The sequence below is a fragment of the Marmota monax genome, unplaced genomic scaffold, assembly GCF_021218885.2.
Source record: "Marmota monax isolate L192 unplaced genomic scaffold, Marmota_monax_Labrador192_F-V1.1 WCK01_AAM20220418_F8-fsc00063, whole genome shotgun sequence".
In the NCBI taxonomy this organism is placed as follows: domain Eukaryota; kingdom Metazoa; phylum Chordata; class Mammalia; order Rodentia; family Sciuridae; genus Marmota; species Marmota monax.
In genome coordinates this window covers 10257640-10272998 of record NW_026693726.1, presented here as the reverse complement: position 1 = coordinate 10272998, position 15359 = coordinate 10257640, and the positions used below count along the sequence as shown (strand labels likewise).

Genomic DNA, 15359 nt, shown 5'->3' with positions numbered 1-15359 from the left:
AAAGCTACTTATGATGATATAGGAAGGGATGAAGGCAAGTGTCAGAGGTGTCCAGGGTCCCAGAAACCATTAAGAAGTTGTTCAAACTCATACATCTGAGAGGGCATGCTTTTGCCACTGAAGTATTAGATAGAAGCCACCCAGATGGTGGGTGGGGACAGCAGCCCTAAAACCAGTCCTTGGTAGGGACAGTAGAACCCCAACCACTTTGTCTTCCTCTCTCTTTCCCTCCCTGTCCATGAGTAGAGCAGTTTTGTTCCTCCATACACACCTTCCATGATATGCTGCCTCATCACAAGCCCAGAGCAGTAGGGCCAGTCAGTCATGACCTAGAACTTCCCAAACCGTGAGCCAAAATTAATCTCACATCTTTCCAAGTTGGTTATCACAAGTATTTGTTATAGTGATGGACAGCTGACTAACAGGGCCAGAGAAGTTAAAAATGAGCAGGTGATAGCTTCCTGTGACACAGAAAGGTAAAATTAATATGCATCTAGGGCAGTAAAGAGAAGAAGACACCCTGGGATAGATAGTAGGCACAAACTCAAGGTGGCCCCTGAGCTGGCCATTGACCACACCTAGGTACACACACCCTGCCTGATCACTAGATTGATCCAAGGACAAACACACCTGAATACCTCAAGCAAATGAAATTCTCCTCCCTGTCTTAAAGAGACAGAGTCTTCAGGGCATAGGGACTTAATCCTCTTGTAGCAGTGTCCTAGAAGGAAACCCCTTCTGTCCCTGCTGCTGAAGTCCCCTGGGGTCCCCTGAATTCTATGCTTCCTAAAGCTTGGTTTCTTAGTTACTTCTCCAATTGCAGGAGGTACCCCCAATATTATTTGAATAAATCGTGTTTTTAATATTTAGCCACAGTGATTTTCTGTTGCTTACCACAAAAAAGAAGAGGTTAATTGAAATTGTTGACGTAGTTTTTTGTTTTTTGTTTTTTTTTTTAGCATACACATTAAAGGGAACTGGATGGTTCTGTAGCCTTCAGTTTGTCTCCATAGATACAAATTCCCTTCAGTGAGGTTTTAACACACATGGTGCTGTGTTAAGTTTGAGCACAGACATTGTTTCTAGTTAATGCCCAGACCTGTGTTCTTTAATAGTCAATGCAGTGACATCAGGTCAAAGTTGAGGAGCTTTAATGAGGACAGGTTCCCAAATATAAAAGCACTATTTTCAAAATGAGATTCTGCGAAGGAGAACCATAGTCAAACACGAAATTTATCTCACAGAGCAATTTCGAGTTAGTTCTAACAAAGGTGAATGAGAAGCCAAGGACACAATAATTTGAATTTGAAACCATTCAGAAACTGTTCTATTCAACCATTCCACTCTTCTGCAAATGGTTTATGTATAACAATCAGTTTGTAGTCTGTTCATGTTTGTTTTATCCTCAGTGAGCTGGCCCAGGTTAATACTGCACTTTTGGTTCACCTGCAGCCTTCCTGTCTTCTCATCTGCTAGACATGGTGAATGGCACTGAGCCAGGGGCAGAGAGATGAGTGAGAAGTTCCTGGATTCATGGAGACTACAATTTAACACAAACTGAACCTAAAGCATGGGCTTCTTGGAACAGAGGAAGAGGGAGACATATAAATGTGGGCAAAGCAAGCGTCTCCCAGGGACATTCTGAAGTCAACTTTGATCCTGACATTGAAACCCAGGAACATTATAACTCAACAGAATTGACTGGGGAAGAGCTTCAGAGAGGTAGACATCCACTCAGCATTATATCCACTTTCTATCCCTATAACCATCAGAAGCCATAATAGCTAGCCAACAAAATGAGACCTTCTGGAATGTCTGGAAGAGAATTCAAAACCGTGACCTTGCTGAATCCTCTAGGGGTGAACATGGCTTAGTTCAGTCCTTTTAAAGAAACAATTCTAACCAACCTGCTTACCACGGCCTAAATTCATGCCGTTTTCCTCTGTGTTCTCTGTGACAAAACCACAATATCACATTTCAAATTAACAGTGGGAGAGCACTGAAGCCAGACAAAGATCGGTAGATCCTCCTATGACTCATGCCACAAGGAAAAATATCAGACACAACTGCTCAGGCAGACTGTGCATGGTGAAATCCTGAATGGATACCAGATGGCTTGTGGGCATTTTTCAGCTCCCACGCAGCTCTTAGATGCCATCAATGAACAGCATTCCCCAGTGAGACTGGATACCTCTAGATGTGGACTTCACCCTTACCTGATGAACTACTATTTACTTTCCTCCTGATACCCCCTCCATTCCTCACACTTTCCCAGTAAAGGAAATTCCTCAGGATTCAGAGGCTGAAAGCTTGGCTTTTACTCATTATATATTATGTTCTGTCTTAGTACCATTCATTTCTAGTCATGGTAAAAATGATCTGTAATTCTGAGCTATACAATACAATAACCTAGCCATATTAGCTACCAGGCACTTTAAATGTGGCTGGTATTGGCTTTTTAATTTTATTTCATTTTAGTTAAGTTTAAACAGTCACACTGCTATGAGCTAATGGCTATTATATTAGCTAGTGAAGGTCTAGCCCTTGATGCTTAGAAGCTAAAAATTCATATCTTTTATTTTTCCTCTTATTTCTTTGTAACACCTCTAAGAAAACAAACCTGGAATGGTCCACAGTTAAAATTGAATTTAAGTTATAGAAAAATGAATGTAGACTTATTCCTTATCTAATGTATGGTTACATTATTGTTGAGACTGTTATTGTGACACATATATATTTTTCTTATATTTTATTTCCTCAAAAGTGTCCACTAAGAGTGGAACACAAAGATCTTGGGAGGATTTACCATAACGCATCTCCTTATACAGATCTAATAGGTTAAATTAATATACTGAGTAGCTATAGTGTTGGGTTTCTAGTGTTTTCCCATGAAGAAAGGCAAATTAAACTCAAACTGGAAAACTATAGTGAACAAAGATTTAGAACTTTACTTGGGGGGGGGGGGAACAAACACTTTTTTTTTTTTACTGATGTAAAAGATATATATAACATAAAATTTACCTTTTAACCATTTGGGTACATAATTTAGTAGCACTAAACACACTCACATTATGGTATCACCATCACTATCATTGTCCCAAATTAAAAATCCGTAGCCACTATTAATAACCTTCTACCCCTCCCTCCCCTGAGCCCCTTGAAACCATCATTCTAGATTATGTTTTGATAAATTTGATCCTCTAGATGCCTCATATAAGTGAAATCATACAATGTTCTCTCATGTCTGGTTTATTTCATTTAGCTTAATGTCTTCTAGGTTCATTCAAGTTGCAGCATGTACCCAAATTCATTCCTTTTGTTTTTTAATATTCGTTTTTAATGTTCAGCACTATTCCAGTATAAGTACATATCATATTTTGTTTATCCATTCATTTTTTGATGGGCATTTGGATTCTTTCTACCTTTTGGTTTATGTGAATAAGACCACTGTGAACATGGTGTACAAATATTTCTACTGTGTATCCATGCCTGGTACCCCATGGCCATTCCCTAAACCCCAGTGTAACTGAAGGAACTAACATGACTCATCATACTAACATGTCACTCTCCAAATTGATGTGCAGAGAAGATTCTTCTATTCCTGATAACTTAATCATTACAAGTTACCCAAGGAAGGAAATATCAAATATTCCAACAAGATACAGGGGAGCTACAGATGCCCAGTGTGGACAAAAGACCTGAACAAGAATTCAAAACATTCCATTTCTAATCAGAAACAATCACTAACTAGCCAGAAAACTTTTAGTGAGCCATGTAATTACTCTGGGACTTAGTTTCCTCATTTGTGAAGTGTTAGATAAATTTCTTTCACTGAAAAACCTGGCTGATTCTATTTTCATCTATATAAACATATGCATGTTTATGAGTAAATTAAAATAATTTATTTCTATAAATTTTGTGCCATTTCTAAGGTGTGTCCTATCAAATCATTTATAAAGCCAAAATAGTGGAGTTTGGTGCTAGTGCAGAAATAGGCAAGCAGAACAGGAAGCACAGAAATAGATCCATAAATACAAGCTAAAAACTAAATATTGTTGAATCACTCATCATGTGCCAGATATGTGCTTTGTGTATTATCATTACTCAATTTATCACTTAATCCTTGCAACATGATAATTTATGTAAGAGGGTGATTTATTGCAAAAGTAACAGGTGTCTTGTTATTTGTTTTCTCTCCTTGCTTGGAATAGAACCAAAACCATTTTTTTTCTTTCTCCCCAACAGGAAAGATAACAGGACCTATATATATTGCTAAATCCTAGTCAGAGGTTGCAACAGTGACCCATGCTGTAAATCTAGCTTCTGAGAATGAAAACTCCAGCATATTTTTTTTTACATGTAAAGTTGCCAACATTTAAAAATTAGAGATGTATTGTGGTTTGACTCTGGAATGATGCCTCCCCCCAAAAAAATTTCAGTATGCTGAAGGCTTGATCCCCAATGTTCAAAAGTGGGGTATTTAGGAAATGATTGGATCATGAAGACTCTGACTTCATCAGTGGATTAATAATTTAAAAGCATTATTGGGAACTACAGGAGGTGGGACCTGTTTGAAGAAAGTAAGTCCCTATATATTTTGTCCCCAGCCCTCGTCTCCCTGCTTCCCGGCTGCCATAAGCTGAGAAGCTTTTTTCTGCCACCTCATTTTGCTGTGATGTTTCTGCTTTGGAACCAGCTGACCATGGACTGAAACCTCCGAAACCATGAGCCAAAATAAACCTTCCTCCTTTAAATTGTTTATGTGAGGTATTTTGGTCATGGTGACAAAAAGCTGACTAACACAGGATGTTTCACTTTTTTTTTTTTAAGAAACAAATTTTCAACTTCTCTTGAAAAAGCAGAGGATTGAGCAACACTGAGCCTTTATTCTCAAAGGAGATTGGCAAGTCACGGGTAGCACTGCCCCCTTTAGACTGAGCATGCTCTCTGCAGCTCAGCACACACCATTCTGTCCATCTGTGGGTTACTTCCTAACTGTACCTTTGGGGCAATTCAGGTTGTGCCTTTTGAGACATAAGGTACCAGCTCCTATGGTTTAGACTCTCAAGAAAATCAAATGAATCTCTCAGATGGGGAGGTGGGGAAACCTGCCTGCACCAAGATGGGGAGGAACCAACCCTTGGTGGTCATTAAATGCAGAACCTTGGGTAATGGAGAGGTACACTTTCCACGAGGGTGTGAAGCCCATGGAACTCTGGGGGAGCATGTCCAAAATACCAGAACTTAGCTGGACAAAGGAGCACAGGCCTGTAATCCCAGATACTCAGGAGGCTGAGGCAGGAAGTTTGTGGGTTTGAGGCCAGGCTGGGAAACTTAGCAAGGTCACATCTCAAAATAAAAAAGGACTGGGGTTGTACCTCAATGGTAACAGTGTCCCTGGGTTTAATCCTTAGCACCCCCAAACAGCAACAGCAATAAAAATAAACCTCCTGGGGAACAGGGTCCAGGGAAGCTGACTCAATAATGAACCTCATGGTCTTAGAAGCCTATACAAGGTCTGGTGGTGGTTCCTCTCAAGAGATCCTCACTACTGAAGCAAATAGCATGGCAAGACAGACCAATCCCCATGAGGTACAACAAGGCCTGAGGGCCATTCAGTAGACAAGAGGGACAATGACAGAATCTCCTGGAAGACTGCAGAAGCACCTTGGAGTTCTTTACCCTCTGAGAGAACTGGAGAGCACCCACAAAGAATAACTATACTCAACTGTTTACCAAGCTGAGTGAGTGGGCCAGGTGTGGGGGTGAGAGGGGGAAACAGGAACCCTTATTTTCCACAAGCTTTCCTGGAAATTATGCTATATAGACTTTTGAGGGAGGACCCTGGTTCTACCTGTTGGCTCACTAAAATTCCTTACAGCCCAAATTTTATGATCCTTGGATTACTTTTGCATGAAAACATGCCCATGGATGTTAGAAGAATGAACTTATATGCAGAACACAGTGGTTAGCAGGAAAATTGACAGATGTGAAACCTCAAAAAAATTAATGACGCCTTGTAAGTAGTATGACAGAATTAGCTATTGTTAGCTACACACATAATAGCCCCTCTCCTGATGGCACCCTGATTTCCTCTGGGGAATTTACATTTCCCCCAAAGTTTTTAGCCTCAGGATACATCCTAGATTGTTTCTTTGAGAGCTCATTTAATAAGAGAGGTTTCTCTCACAACATTCAAGATGGTGGCCCAGGCCTGAGCGGAGTTCAACAAGGTTGGGCACATAGCTTTCTTGCATTTTTTTCTGCCATCTTGTAGGTATTGCTTTTGTCCTCAAGGTCAAAGATGGCCCTCCCTGATCTTTATATTCAGTCATAAAAAGGAAGTGAGAAAAGGGGAGCCCAAGTACTTTTCCTTTCAAGGGTATGACCCAGAAGCTGCACAAATCATTTCTGCTCATATAATCTCATTGACCAGAATTGAGATACATGCTTTTGTGTGAAGGAGGCTACAAAAATGTAGTTAATAGCCCAGTTGAAACTTTTAATAGGAAAAAAGAGGGAGAGAAAATAATGGGGAGATAGTAACAATCTCTGCCACAAAGGATAAATTGCTGGTGCCAGCCCCCACTGTGAAAGTCAAATAGTGCCATCCTTTCTTTACCATCACCAACATAGTCAGGGTTAGGCATAGAATGAACATGGCCCATGGGATGCTTTCACCTAAGCTTTGACTTTCAAGTAAGTAAGTCAAGAAGTAACACTGGAAGTCCAGTGTCGTGGCGGTGGTGTGCTGATGCAGGTGGCTGGGAGAACTCAGCCATGTGTCCTCTCTGGGCTCCAGGAACCCCACAGACTCCTGTGGGTTCCCAAGACCAGCCTCAAATCCTCCTGTTGATTCTATGACTCCATCAACACCATCCTCTGGATATCTTTCCAATATATTTCCTTTTGCTTCCATTAGCTAGATGTCACGTCCTCTGCTTTCACTGAAGAACACCATTTTAGTCTCATTCTGGGGAAATGAAAAGAGACCCATAACCAGGAGTTTGGATAAACACTGCCATGTGCTCCCAACCTCCTAACCTACTGGAGACTTAGAATCACGTCACCATGGCTCACTGTTTCCCTAAACCTGGGGCCCACTCTAGAATTTAGCATTCCAATTATGTTCCCCATCTGTGATAGTCACTATTGCTGCATAAAAACTAAGCCCAAATTTTGGCATTCAAAACAATAAACATTTTGGGTTTTTTTTATCTCACAGTTTCTGTCAGAAATCTGAGCATCACTTGGCAGATTGCCTGTGGCTCTCTGGAGGAAACAGTCCATCCATCAGGCAGAGCTGTGGTCTCCTCTGGATGCACAGTTGGATGGTGCAGGGAGGCAAGGAGATCTGTTTCCAGGGTCACTCCTGTGGTTGTCAGCGTGTCTTGGCCCTCATCATGGAAGCCTCTCCACAGGGCTACTGAGAACGTGGCACCTGGTTTCTCCCTGTTAAGAAAGCAAGAAAGATTACCCTAGATGGAAATCATGATCTCTCTCAGGACAGAGACACCCCCTTATTTCTGCCATATTCTATTCCTTAGAAGTGAGTCCCTAAATCTAGCCCATGGTTAAGAGGTGAGGAGCACATGAGGACAATAGCAAGCAGAGGTCACTGAGGTCATCTTACAGCAGGCCTGCAACACCACAATTGTCATCCATTACAAATAAATAACCCTCAGTCAGGGGAGGAAGACAGGGCCAGAGCTTACCTCAAAGTGTGACTTCATTTTTTTTCCCCCCCATGAAATAGCCTAAGAGACATTTGTGACTATTTTGCTTTCAAAATATCAGGCAGCAATTGTCAGGCGCAGCCCATTGTTGCCAATTTCTTTTACTATACTATAATTTCCTCCACACTGCTACAACTGCTATTTTATATGACATTCCCAAGGATATTTTAAACAATGATAAAAAGACCTTTATATCAATTTCTTGTATTTTATTATTATTATTAACAATAATAACAACCAGATGAGCAAAAAGAGGTAATATGTCCCTTTCTCCATTTATCTTATTTCAGTCCTCTATTATGATTTCCTTAGCTCCCATTGTAGCTTTCAAAAAGCAAGTTCAATTACTGAAGCACTACCCATTAAGTGAGAAATGATAAGTTTGCCAAAGAAATCAGCTATTATTTAGAAATCAAAAGCACAGGCAAAGACGCTGCTAACCCTCAGTGAGTCTCCAGAAGAGTTAACACCTTTTCAAAGCCACTGTGAACAACAGAACTAACTTGATGTTTTTGAAATCTAACAAATCGTGAAAGGCAGAGAAGTGACACTATCTGTAAATAGCTAGATTTTCTCAATTATCTAATAAAGAATTTTATGTGCAAACAAAGTAACATTTCAGCATCCACCTGCCAATCATTCAAGCATTTGGGGTCCTCTTTCCTTTTCATAACCCCCACCTGAACAAGGACAAACCTTCCCTGCAGTCTCTCTTGGGTGGTCGTCCATGGTGAGAGGGCATGCCTTGCCAAGAAAATGCTTTATCTCAATATATGAAAGGAAAGAGAACACTTACTATCAGGGTGCCCAGACTGCCCTTTATCAAACACATTATCTCGTTTGATCTGAGCTTAAATGTCATTTTCCTCAATCAAAACTTCCCTAACTGCCCTCTCTGAAGAACCTCAGATACCCCTTCCCCATTGTTCACCACCCCATGTCCTATTCATTTCCTTCATAGTACTTCTTTTATTCTTTTATTATATATTTTCTCATTCGCTATCCTAAATTGTAAGTTCCATGATGTTATGATTTGGATATGAGAGGTTCCCCCAAAAGCTCATGTGGCAAATGCAGGAAAGTTTAGAGGTGAAACAATTCAATTATGAGAGCTGTAACCTCATCAGTAGACTAATGTGTTTGATGGATTAATAGTTTGGATGGATTACTGGGTGGTAACTGTAGAAAGGTGGGGTATGGCTGGGGGAAGTCTGTCATTGTGGGAGTGCCTGTGGGGATGAGATTTTATATTTTATTTTGGCTTCCTTCTCTCTCTCTCTCTCTCTCTCTCTCTCTCTCTCTCTCTCTCTCTCTCTCTCCCTCCCTCCCTCTCTCTGTTTTCCTGATGTCATGCATTTTGAGTAACTCCCTACACCCTCTGCTATACATTTCTACCATGATGCTCTGCCTCATCTCCAGCCTAGAGCAATGCAGTTGGCTGACCTTTGGCTGAGCCTCTGAAGCCATGAGCCCAAAATAAACGTTCCTAAACTTTCCCTCCTCCAAGTTGTTTTTGTCAGGTACCTCAGTCACAGCAACAAAAGCTGACTAATAAAATGATGATAGCCTCCACTCATACCACCAAGCAATGCACTGAGGGTCTAAACACAGAGCTCCTAGATCCTGACAGCCTGAGTTCCAGTCTGGGGTGTGTCAGTCGACAATTATGTGACAAGTACAAATTTTGTGACTTCTTTGGAATTTACCTTTGCCATCTGTAAAATGGGAATCAAAGCATCATACTTAGTAAAAATAGCTTAAGTATTAGCTATCATTGAAAATGCCTAGTGTGGGACTCAATAAATACAAGTTTATGAATAAATGCAATTCTTAACAATAGTTCTGCCAAATAGATACCGTTGTTTTTAAGTCTACAGATAAGTAGTTCAAAACTCAGCAGCAGCCAGTATCATATATTTTTATTTAGTAGAATACATGTGTAAACCCAGGTGATCTATATTTCCTAGCCAAAATTGTCTAATTTTGTGTTACCCTTGATATTAACATTATTTTCAGTTTATCTAAGATTTCAGTGAAGTCTTAGATTAACCATATTTGGGGAATTAAAGGAAAATTAGCCAGAAGTTAGGACTCATTCATTTTGAATACTTGGCAGTTTTCTTTCGATATTTTCTGCTAATTCTCGCAAGAACCCTGCTAATGGGTATTAATACTGTTGTTTTACAGAAATATTGTGGAGAGGTCGATTAATTATAATTGTAATTGTGTGTCAGGCCTCCAAACTGTAGTGGTCCCATGACTGAGCTCTAGAGTCAGATCCCTGTGGCTGTGAATCCTGGCCCACTCTCCCAGCAGCTGCCATCAGTTATCTTAACTCCTCTGACTTGGCTTCCTAATCTGGAAAACTTACCTGGTAACTAAGTACCTCATTGACGTCTGTGAGTTAAACTCTGTACATGGAAAGTGCCCTCCCGTATTCCCTGTCACGGGGTATGCTCCATCTGAACAGCTCTTTAGTGAGGGTGGTAATGGGAAACAGTGGCAGGAGGAAGAGTTGCCTGAATGGACAAGAAGAAAGTGGTCAAGAGGCCATTCCTATGGAAGAAACCGCCTGTAGAGGCCTGGAACAGGAGGCCATTTTTTAGCAACATGGGTAAAGAAGAGACACAGCCTCTAAAGGTTCAAAAGTTTGGGATTGTTGTGGAAAAGAGTTTTAAGTAGAAGAGAGACACAGGCAGATGGGCACTTAATAATATTGTCCTAGAGCACTGAGCCCCAAGGGTTGAATAAGACAGGACAAGGATGAAGCCCAGGACACCATTCATACTGAACACCTGAATTGCAGCTAGGCTTGCAAACAACGAGAACAGACTTAATTTAAAATATTGGGAAGCAGACTTGACCTGAAGGAATCTGGAAAGCAAGGAGTCTGGTATCCCAGTTGTCCAGTACAGGTAACCAAGTAAATGGATCAGCATTAACAGAGATAAGGCAGTCTGAAGGAAAACTAGTGGTAGAGCCCTCACCTAGCACACCTGAGGCCTTGGGTGGGTTCTGCAGCACAGCACAAGAGAAAAGGAAGAACTTTGGAAAATAGTTGCAAAATGCATAATTTCCAGGATAGAACAAATAATTTTTTTAAGTAAACTGTGAGACATTTTTTAAGTCTATTGAATGGAATAGAATATGTGATTTTGACGCTCATCCTCGTTCATTTCTAAAATATACTCTGATGAGCTCTTCTTTCACAGTGAAAATGTTTACATTATTCATTTTGCTCCTTGTATTCTTATTTCTATTCCACTTTCAAATTTTTATTCTAATGCATTATTGTATTTTTATTGTTCTATCACAGTTACTGCAAAAATTTTCAAATTAAACTTTCTTGGGGCTGGAGATGTGGCTCAAGCAGTAACGTACTTGCCTGGTATGCTCGGGGCACTGGGTTCGATCACATAAAAATAAAATTAAGACGTTGTGTCCACCAAAAACTAAAAAATAAATATTAAAAAAATTCTCTCTCTCTCTCTCTAAAAAAAAAACTTTTCTTATTTTCTGTAATTATATAGTGCTAAGTGTTAAAGGCAGCTTTATTTCACAATGTTATCAATTTAAATATTACTACTAACAACAATGAATCAAGACCACATAAATACATTAAAGGTGTTGATCAAATATCTTTAAGTATGACATGTAAATTCTTGTCTACCATTGATGCTGCAACAAAGTGCTACAAATGAAGCAATTTAAAACAATACTCATTTGTTATCTTACTGTTCTGAGCTACAGAAGTCTCACTTGGCTCACAGTCCTGCAAGCCCCCATCAAGGACCGCAGAGCTGTTTCCTTTGGGAATCTCCAGGCAAGAATCCACTTTCAGGTACATTCAAGTTGTTGGCAGAATTCAGTTCTAAGTAGCTGTAGGACTAAGGTCCTATTTCTGTATTGACTGTGGGCTGGGGACCACCCTTAGCTCCCAGCACCTTCTCTCTGGACCTCGCAAGTAGATCAGACCTCCATGTCTCAGGACCAGCAAGGGTGTAATGTATTCTTCTCATGCCACCTCCTCTGCCTCTTCTGCAGATGCACTGGAGTCTCTAACTGATGCTTCTGCTTGTTTAAGGGCTCTTGTGACCACTTTTCCTCAACCAGAAAAGCTAGGATAATCTCCTTATTTTAGGTTCAAATGATTGATTAGGTGATTAATACATTTAATTCTACTAAGTTGTTTCACAGCAATTTCTAGATTCTCGCCTGACTGAAGAACCAGGAATCAGGAAGCTGAGGGGGACAATTTGAGAATTGTGCTAACTGAAGTAATCTGTCATTACAGAAACAGCTCCTAATGAGATAGATGAGGCTGTTTTATTTTTTCATCAAGTCTATGTGTGGATGAATATTATTCACCACCAGGATGAGACATGTTCAGCAAAAAAAAAAAAATCGTATTTCCATTTTTCATTTTCAAATATGTAAGTGCTGAGAAACTTTACTCACACAAATAAGTAGATGAGAATGGAAAGAGTTTTTTATTATTAACAATAGAACTGATGTCTTTAAGTATTTTCTAAATTATTCTCTGAAACTATCATGTAGTGATATATCATTTGATGTTACTTTTTTTAATGATTTATCAACTAAAGAGCCACTGAGGGCCTCCTTTAATTCTTTAGAAAGCAAAAGATGAAAGCCCATATAACTTGCAATAGATTCTTTATTCAATCATCCTCATTCTCAAATTCTGGTACATAAAACAAGAAAAGCAAAAAAGTCTTTATAAGATGTATGTGGGTGCTAAGAGCCACAGCCAAGTAATATGATGCATGGCATTTTGGGTCGAAAGGTGACACCAGCTAGCCATTGAGATGATATGATTATGTTAAGATTTGCATTCATATGGATATTGGGCTCCTGCTGTTCACCTCGGCCTGCTCCTGGAGAGTTCCCATTGGTTGGGGAAGTGCGGTAGGAGGGAATTCCGGAGGAGGGACTTCCTCTTGGGATCTGGGAGAACATCGTGGCAATCTTCCCGGGAGCTTACGGGGCATTGGCGGCAGTTTCAAAAAATAAAGTTTGTTCCTGCTTGAGTGGCTCGTGATTTTGTGCCCAGCCAGACTGCGGCATGTGGGTATGTTTTTTTACCATACCTATCATTCTTTTACTTGTGAAAACAATGGAAATCATTGTGGTGGCTGAAGAAAAACAAACAAATTTGGAAAGAAAAAATGTTTCCCTATCTAGAGTGTCATTATGGTTTGGATCTTGAATGTCCCCAGACGCCCATGTTAAAGGTTTGGGCCAAACTGGTGGCACTATTGACAGATAATAGAGCCTTTAAGAGGTGGATCTAGTGGAAGGGAGTTAGGCCACTGGAAGTATCCCTAGAAGAGGACACTGGGACCCCAGGCACTTCTTCCCCTTATCTTTGGCTCTCAGCACCCTGCTGTAAACAGGTCTACTCTGTCACACACTTCTGCCTTAATTTATTTTCTCACCACAGGTCCAAAAGCAATGGGGGGAAGCAACCTTGGACTAAACCCCCTGAAACCATAAACCAAAATAAACTTTTCTCCCTTTAAATTGATTTACTCAGGTATTTTGCCATAGCGATGGAAAGCTGAGTAATAATATATTTTTTAATGTAAATACTTAAATTCTATAGGTTGGAATTGTCCCTCTCAAGAACCAAAAAACCCCTGAACACAGCAAATAACTAAGGCTTTAAAAAAAAAAATTATACACTTAGTATCAAGGAAAGATTCAGAAGTGGTTTAATCATAAGATCTGAGCTAACCTAGAATAAGAAGTATTTTTCCTCAGAAGGGCAACAATAACCATAATAAACAGAATGCCCTCAATACCTCTCAGAATTAAATATAAATATCTAGTCCAGTGAGTAAGTTTCTTCAAAAGGAACTCAATCCCTGCTGCAGTCTGGCTGGGCACAAAATCACGAGCCACTCAAGCAGGAACAAAGTTTATTTTTTGAAACTGCCGCCAATGTCCGGTACCGCCCGGGAAGAATTTTTTCCACCCATGCCGCCTCCTCCCGGACCCGCAGAGAGCTCCTCCCCCCGAACTCCCTCCTACTGTACTTCCCCAACCAATGGGAACTCTCCAGGAGTCCCGTAGCCGGCCTAGGTGAACAGCAGGAGTCCAATATCCATATGAATGCAAATCTTAACATAATCATATCATCTCAATGGCTAGCTGGCGTCACCTTTCGACCAAAAATGCCATGCATCATATACTTGGCTCTTAGCAAAGCCCAATAGAGAAGAAATGGCAGAACAAAGAAGAATGTTCAGAATTGCATGGGATCTATGATATTGTATCAACCTCTTCACTGAGAAGCCACACATATAGAACCAAATCTAGAACTCTTCTAGCCTATCTTGCACATTACCAGTCACCATCTTAAGAATATCCCTGTATCAGTTATCAGTTTACTGCCTCTCATATTACAGCAATACATGCATACTGATGTTTATAGCAGCAGAATTCACAATAGCCAAAATATGGAGGCCACAGAGGTATCCATGAAGAAATGAATGGATAGAGAAAATGTGATATATATACACAAAGGAGTTTTAGTCCTACATAAAGAAGAATTAAACCATGTCATTTGCAAGAAAATGGATAGAATTTGAGAGCACTATGTTAAGTAAAATAAGCCAAACACAGAAGGTTAAAGGTCATGTGTTTTCTTTCATATGTGGAAGCTAGAGAGAAAAGGTGGGGGAAGTAGGGTTAATCTCATGAAAATAAAAGGCAGACAAGTAGAATAGTGGAAGGCAACCAGGGTAAGGGAAGAAAGAAGAAAATGGGGAGGTACTTGGGGATGAAATTGACCAAGTTATATTATTAAATAGTGTGCCTGCATGAATATGTCACATGAATCCCACTATTATGTATAATTATAATGCATAAACAAAAAAATTTTTCTTGAAAATTTTTGCCTCATTCCCAAAATCACCCTTCATTGCCTGCTCTGCAAAAATGGATATGGATCCTTTAGGGGTTTTTCTGCAGAGTGGCACAATATTAAATTTTGTCAGTAGAGGATGCTAGAGACACATTACAGGAAGAAGTGGTCTTCTTTCCTGGTTGGAATCGCTTTCTAAGAAGGCTTCTGAAGTGCAGGGGGATTCTCTAGCACCTGGCTCTGGCAGTTTTTCTCTGTCTAGCTCCTGAAATACACAGCAGCCAGCAGTAACCGGTAGCCAGCAGCTTCCCTTAATAATCCCTTCTTCAGGAGGCTTTGGGGCCAACCACCTCCACTGAGACACTTCCCCATCAACTTCCCCTGATGCCCAAGAATGGATTTCTAATAAGTTCCAGAACATGGATTTCCAGCAACTTCCACCAGAGCAGGACCACAGCTTGCCTAACCTTCAAAGATCATGCCTTCCTCTAACAAGGACTTCATCTGCACCTGGGGGACAAGGGACAAGCCTCTTTCTTGAGGATCCTATCTGAGCCCTAGGTATAATACCACTTCATATATCTGTCATTATTCTTTTGGCCTTCTCTTTCCTTCTTCCTAGCCAATCTCTGTGATTCCAGCTCCTTGTTATAATTAATAATTCTTGGCATTAAACTTTTCCTATAAAAATTTCAGTGTGGTTTCCCTCTAATGGTGGCACCCAGCCCCCAAAATCA

The 15359-nt window shown here is 40.3% G+C and overlaps 1 pseudogene; it reads right to left on the bottom strand.

Annotated features, from left to right (window-relative positions):
- Window positions 1-10127, bottom strand: part of LOC124103878 (mitogen-activated protein kinase 8-like) — a 90617-nt pseudogene extending 80490 nt beyond the window's left edge.
- Between the last annotated feature and the right edge of the window lie 5232 nt (window positions 10128-15359).